Raw genomic sequence first — 7591 nt, 5'->3', positions numbered from 1 at the left:
TCCAGTAAGAGCCACCTCTCAACAACGGCCATCCATCGGTAAACAAAAACTTTTAAGGAGATTTTTCTTTGTTTCGAACAACATAATAACCTCCAAACAACGAACCATGCCCATTTTTTTTAAATGTTTCCTTCAGTGTCCGTTGTTTAGAGGTTTGGCCTCTAAACAGTGGCCAATTTTTACTGAAATTTTTCATTGTTTTTAAGTAAAAAGTATACGAAATAACCTCCAAACAAAGACCACATTCGAATAACGTACACATTCTTCAATGTCCGTTGTTTAGAGGTTTAACAGTGTTTATTTTTAATCAGTATATCATTTAATTCCTCATAAAATTATCAAGTTCAACGTATTGTATTTTTTTTTTTTTTTTTAATTCCTGGATTTAGTGTTCCGGATAACGAATTATCAATGTATCAAGGCATTATATAAAGGAAGAAAATTAAAGAAAGTTTCTATATTTAGAATGAAAAAATACTGCAAAAAAAAAAAAAGAAGTTCAATGTCAGTCGAGTCAAGGACATACTAACATATCCAATAATTATGCACATAACATATATTTTTTCTTGTATTTCTCGAGTTAAATGTATTGTTAATGGGTTTCAGAACTTCCACGATGAAGACGAATCATCAGTAAGACATGAAGAGGATGATAGAGAATACGGTTTGACAGTGAGAGCAATAATCCGGACGTTTAACACTGACCTATATTTTTACAAGTTCAATCCCCCTTTGGTGCCAATGTTTGTTTAATTTGAATATACTTAAACACAGTTACGTTTCCTCCGTTTTGTTGCGTGTTTTTTTTTTTTTTTTTTTTTTNCTTGAGTGCACTGAGAAGAATTAACTAACATTCAATTGCATTGAGATGATATTACTACATTGCATGGCCATTGTAATGAAATTAAGTGATAGGTGTTCCTGGGGAAATTAGAAACATTAACTGATGCTGTGCCTAGAGCAGTGTGAAAGCAATTTGTAAGATACTTTTGGAATTTTTTTCCTGAAATGTACTTTCACTTATTGCACATCATTAAGTGCTCATAAATTGTGTGAATTGGTGCAATGAATGAAGGAATAAATGAAGATATGTTTCACTTATTGTTTCCCTAAAATAAATGCATAAAATATGTATTTTGTAAAGGAAATTTATAAACTATTTTAGGTATTTTTCCTCCTAATTTTTTAAACTAAAAACTAGCTTATTTTAAAGCTAGTTTTTAGCTTATTTTGAAGCAGTTAGTTTATACAAAACAGTGATTCTTAAAGATCAGTGTTGCACTCCTCTGAGACCAACTGCCTAATGGTAGCACTGGCCCATAATGGTTGTATACAACTATAAATACTGAAAAGTTTATTAATTTATAACCTTAAAATCTTAATTATTTTCTATAAATTACATTTCTAAAATAGGAAGTTTCTTAATACACTTTTTCATGACATATAATAACCATATTGTTTTCATCTTCAAGGGAAAATAAAGTTGTTGATTTACAATGTATACAGTAGTATAATAATTTTGGTTATGCTATAAATTGGTATAAAGTAGTATAACAATTCTGCTATTCTATAAATTGGTATAGCTTCATGGGTCCAGGCGAATTTCTATTTGTTTGGCCCAAGTACAGTGTTCACTTCAGACATTTTTCTTTTTAGGAATGTTATAGGGAACCTTTTATTATTAGAGATTAGTTTGGGACCCCAGGAAATTGCCCTTCTTACCCATAGTATAACACACCACTGATAGTAGTACAATGATTCTGGCTATGCTATATATTGGTATACAATAATACAGTGATTCAGCTACACTATAAGAATAACATTTTGCTAGTACATACAACTCCCCTATAACACTGTTGATTATTCCGTTTTATATGAATTCCATGTTGTACGAGTCACTTAGATTTTACAAATACGTGTGCAGGCTGTGAACAGCTCACGCATTTGTAAAATCTAAGTGACTCGTACAACATAGAATTCACATAAAACAGAATAATCAACAGTGTTATAGGGGGGTCAACTTGTATAATTATAAGTTGGTATAAAGTAGTACAGAAATTCTGGTATACCATAAACAATGAAAAATTAATAAATATAATCTTAAAATCTCAATTATTTTCCATAAATCATATTTATAATAATAGAAAATTGTTTAGTACATTGATTCATGACACCACAATACAGACATTGTCTGTAAAGTAAGGAAAAAATGAAATTATTGATTTTTATAGTTTAGAAAGAAACCAATTCATTGTATTTTTCAATTTATTTTTGTATAAATATTAAATTTTTCCTTAATCAACAATGTAATCATTATTATTACTATACCATAGACCTTATGATTCTGTAAATAATCTATTTGCAAGAGGGTGTATCTAGATCTAGGTTAATCCCTAAGATGAAAATGTTAGGGAAAGTGCATTTTTATTACAAAAATATATGGTGGCAAACGAGAGGGAAAAACAATTATTTGATATTCTTCACTTGTAATCTTTAAAAAGACACAGAAACACACACACATATATATATATTTCCTTATTTTGATAGATCATAAAATTCACTTAAATAAATGGAATCAAACATGTATTGAATGAATAAATAGCAATTTTTGGGATAACAAAAGAAGTAGGTCAGTAATTTATTTTTTATCTTGTTATATTAATAACCAAGGTGTACAATAATAAAATTTCCTACATTATAATTAACTACAGAAACTAGTATATATTTTTTTAATAAATATTTTAATTTATTAATTAATATTCTGTAAAAAAACTAGTGCAATTTTATGATATTACCTTTCTTATATCTTCAGGTGTTTTATTTTATTTTATTTTTTTTATAACTTAAGCTATTTTAAGCAATGTCTGCATGCATAATTTAAGTATAAGTTCACTTTTGTTACATTTAATTTGTAGAAAATAATTACCAAAATTATAACTTCTTGATTATAACAGGTATAAATTATACAAATAACTCTTTACTTGTATAATTTATACCTATATTTTTATATATATTTAACTGTTTCTTAACTATGTTTATTTGCTTTTTTACCTGTGTTTATAATTGTTAATTGTAAACCTAATTTAACTATATATCTATTATCTGCATAAAATTACTTGCATAACTGTATTTTATATGGGTAACTGTATACATTTTTACTATTGTTTTTTTTTTTTCTACCTGTCTTTACAATAGAATATTATTAGTAGAACAAAATACTTGATATAGCTGATACAAAAATTCCCAAATAGAATAAATTTTGGGGATAAAATAATACAAAAAAACATTGTTTTAATCACATAAGTGAAAGAGGAAAATGTGTATTCAATAGTTTACTGTTATGAAGAATAAGTATGCAGTTTATTTACTGTATTCATGCATTTTATATAAATGAATTTACAGTCTGAGAATTTTATTAAATATTTAGGTAAAATTTTCTTAAATATTTCATTAAATATATGGAAAAGTAATTGAATTTATTCAAAATAAGTTAGTAGAATTTCACTTTTATGAGGTTAATTGGTTCGTGGTAAAATCCTCGCTAAGACGATCCGTCTTAAGGCGAGTTGTCCTATTTACAATAAGTTTAGTGTTATTAATTCAGGTTACATTCTTATAAATACTTACTTTATAGCTAAATAATTCTATACAGAAGTGATCAGTAAAAATGTACATGTAAATTTGGCATTTCGTATTACACTGATGATATTTACATACAGTAAACCTGTCAAAAACGAAACCTGCTTAAACAGAAAAAAATTCTTCGAAACTATCAGTGTTTTAAGAGTATTTTATCCATTCGGCCATACTTTGTGGGTACCACTTCTTTGTATACTTCTTGAGGAATATTTAAGACACTATTACATAAAAGGTCTTAAAATTGCGTGTAGGATCTCAAGGGAACAAAATCCGTTACTTAGCAATATTTAGTTTGCATAAAATTAACTAAACATCACTTGAAAATTTCATTAATTTGCTGTTTTTATGCGCCCATCAATTGAACGGTGGTATTAGTGATGGATTCGCACCTCACCAATGGATTGGTTTCTTCACTCGTCTAACATCTAAATAGGGGCCAGTTTCCTAAATCCTATAGAACGTCCTCCGTGAGGTGCCCTTCTTGGTAGATCACCCAAGTGTTGCGCTTCATTTACCTGTCCTATCCTATTTTTATGCACGAGAACAATACGATTATTTTTTGCCCTATGGGCAGTAAGGGAGCCTTCAGTTCATACTCATTGCAGGGTTCGGCCAGATTAACATAAATAGTTAATAATAAAAGACACGACATAATAGTAAAGCAGTGTCCATGAAAAATTCCTTGGTATACCCACCCGGATATGCCTTTGATTAGTGATCATAAAATCCCTTTGGGTATCAACAAAGCATTTCATGCAAGTCTATCATGGATTCAACACACCGAAATGATGAGGATGGATATGACATATCCGTGTTATCCGTGTCAAACAACTCATGAACTTCAATGACATTTTACAAGAAAGAAAAAAAACATTGTTTCTATTGTCATGCTTATTTTAATTTTTAAAATAATGTAAATTATGACCCCGAGGACCGCGTATTGCTCACGACTGTTTTAGATCGATCTTATTTAATTTATATTCCGGTACAGAAGTCTTTCGTAAGGCCGCAATTTGTATTGTAGACTGCATGAATTTATGCTTTCATCATAAATCATACACCCAAGGATTGGTGCAATAATGCAATATAATATTTGGATTATCTGGCCATAGGAAATGCCTCTCGGGTGGTTTACTGATTCCTATTTAGGTGTTAAACTCGTGAAGAAAAGATGGCTCCAACGTGGCCAGGATATTGCTGAGGCGCGAACCCGCATCCAACTGTATCAGTGTTCAGTGGTTTTATGCTTTATATCTGAAGAGCAGCTTATCTGATTTATCTATAATAAACAAGTTATGTTTAGGCCTATAAATTTATAGGACCGAATTTCCACACTAGCTTAGAACCTCACGATAAGAGTTAGAAGCACAGGGCTTTATTTTCTTATACCATTATTTGGAAGGGAGTTTATTTATAGTTTAGATCTCTCACCCGCCTTTATAACGTGTAGTGGTAAACGGGAAAAGGGCCTGTTATGTTATAGTTTAAGGCCTCATATTTTTACATATACCGTTATTTAATAAAGAGAAGGGCCTTCCCGTTATATTCTATAGCTTATGGTCATAACCAGTCTTAAGTTTAGCCTGGATATTTTTACAATTCGTAAACAAACACATTAAATTTTAAAGGATAAATAAACAATTTTACTTTTATGACGAATAAAATTTATTGAAGTTCATTAAACTTATAATTCATTTTTATTGAATTATAAAGTAGAACAAAACCACGTTTTTCTGTAAATTAAGAAAATTTTTCTTGGATTTTTTTTAATCTCTTAACTCTTTGTTTCATTCCTTGTTAAGTCTCACGCTCCGTCACGCTACGAAAGTATTATTTAAAAAGAATTTTTTACAATGAAAATGTATTATAAATCTTATCTAGAATGTAAATTTATAGAGCAATGGATAAAGAATTAAAATTTCTAGAACATTAAATCACGATAAAGTAAACGAAAGTGAGTAATATTATCACGTAATAATGGTTTCGTGTCAATAACTTCTGTTAACTATGACTTAACACATGAAAACTTTTACCTGGAAGGATAATTTTGAGTATTCTGGATAATAAACATTTTCTAGAACATTAAATCGATAAATAAATAAACAATATGAAACTTCTGAACAACGGACACTAAAGGAAATATTAAAAATTGACCGTTCTTTGGAGGTTATTGTTTGCTGTTTTGTTCAGGAAAAGTAATTTACTGGAAAAAAAAAATGGCTGTTATTAGTGGTGAACGTAGTTGGGAGGTGGTCTTTATCGGAGGTTCGACTGAAATAAAGTTAAAAATAAAATGAAGTATTAAAAATAATCCACTAAAACCTCTGAACAATGGGCATGAACCATTAAAGGAAACAAAGAATGGCCGTTGTTTGAAGGTATTTTAAAAGTTCCTGAAAAAAAATGGCCGCCGTTTACAGGTGGCCATTGTAAGGAGGTAGCCATTAATGGAGGTTTTATTTCATAGACATTTATAAAGAAAAATTCTTTAGATTTATGTAAATTTTCAAAATATTTTAGTAAAGAAGAAGGAAAATTAGTGAAGAGGCATAAAAAATATAGATTTATGGGTCAGGAGAGTATACTAAAACATTCTCCAACTTTTATGCAGGTCGTTTTTAATGATAAAGTACACGTTTTGTATAATATACCCTTCTCTACATACGGTTATTTTAGTATACAGCGTACAGTTTAGTATACTGTCGGAGGCGTTTGAGGGTATATTTATAGAGGAAAGTATCGATATTAAGCAACCTTAACGATATTCATTGACGAATATATTATGAAATAAGGAAAATTCTAGTGTCTAACACCACGACAACTCATTGATCCTTTGCATCTGAATGCTTATAACTAAGTGTACTTTAACCTGACCTTGGACTGATTACGTATTTGTCGAACAAGAGGGAAGTTCTTCACGCACTATTTACCTCTTCTAACCTAGGAAATTTGATGTTTCCTCTTGTATCGATTGATTCAAACTTCCAGAAAAAAAGTAATTTCATTCTCGTTTCTCTTGATGTCACCGTTTGGTAGAATCCCCCCTAAAAAAATCCTCTGCATTTCATAGAATTAAATAGAGTAGAAAATCGATTGTTAATAGACTTAAAAATCAATTTAAAAAATCTCGTTTAGTAAGAGTCAATGATATTTTATTAAAGAGTAATTTAAAAAATTAATTAAATTTCGTTTGCTCTCAACCGATCCTCCAGCTGTGCTGCAATTCTATATGTAAGTAACCGAATCTTCTATAATCGAACCTCCAGTAAGAGCCACCTCTCAACAACGGCCATCCATCGGTAAACAAAAACTTTTAAGGAGATTTTTCTTTGTTTCGAACAACATAATAACCTCCAAACAACGAACCATGCCCATTTTTTTTAAATGTTTCCTTCAGTGTCCGTTGTTTAGAGGTTTGGCCTCTAAACAGTGGCCAATTTTTACTGAAATTTTTCATTGTTTTTAAGTAAAAAGTATACGAAATAACCTCCAAACAAAGACCACATTCGAATAACGTACACATTCTTCAATGTCCGTTGTTTAGAGGTTTAACAGTGTTTATTTTTAATCAGTATATCATTTAATTCCTCATAAAATTATCAAGTTCAACGTATTGTATTTTTTTTTTTTTTTTTAATTCCTGGATTTAGTGTTCCGGATAACGAATTATCAATGTATCAAGGCATTATATAAAGGAAGAAAATTAAAGAAAGTTTCTATATTTAGAATGAAAAAATACTGCAAAAAAAAAAAAAGAAGTTCAATGTCAGTCGAGTCAAGGACATACTAACATATCCAATAATTATGCACATAACATATATTTTTTCTTGTATTTCTCGAGTTAAATGTATTGTTAATGGGTTTCAGAACTTCCACGATGAAGACGAATCATCAGTAAGACATGAAGAGGATGATAGAGAATACGGTTTGACAGTGAGAGCAATAATCCGGA

The sequence above is a fragment of the Centruroides sculpturatus genome, unplaced genomic scaffold, assembly GCF_000671375.1.
Source record: "Centruroides sculpturatus isolate CEXI.00-Female unplaced genomic scaffold, Cexi_2.0 scaffold2991, whole genome shotgun sequence".
NCBI classification, from domain to species: domain Eukaryota; kingdom Metazoa; phylum Arthropoda; class Arachnida; order Scorpiones; family Buthidae; genus Centruroides; species Centruroides sculpturatus.
This window is presented reverse-complemented; position numbering follows the sequence as displayed.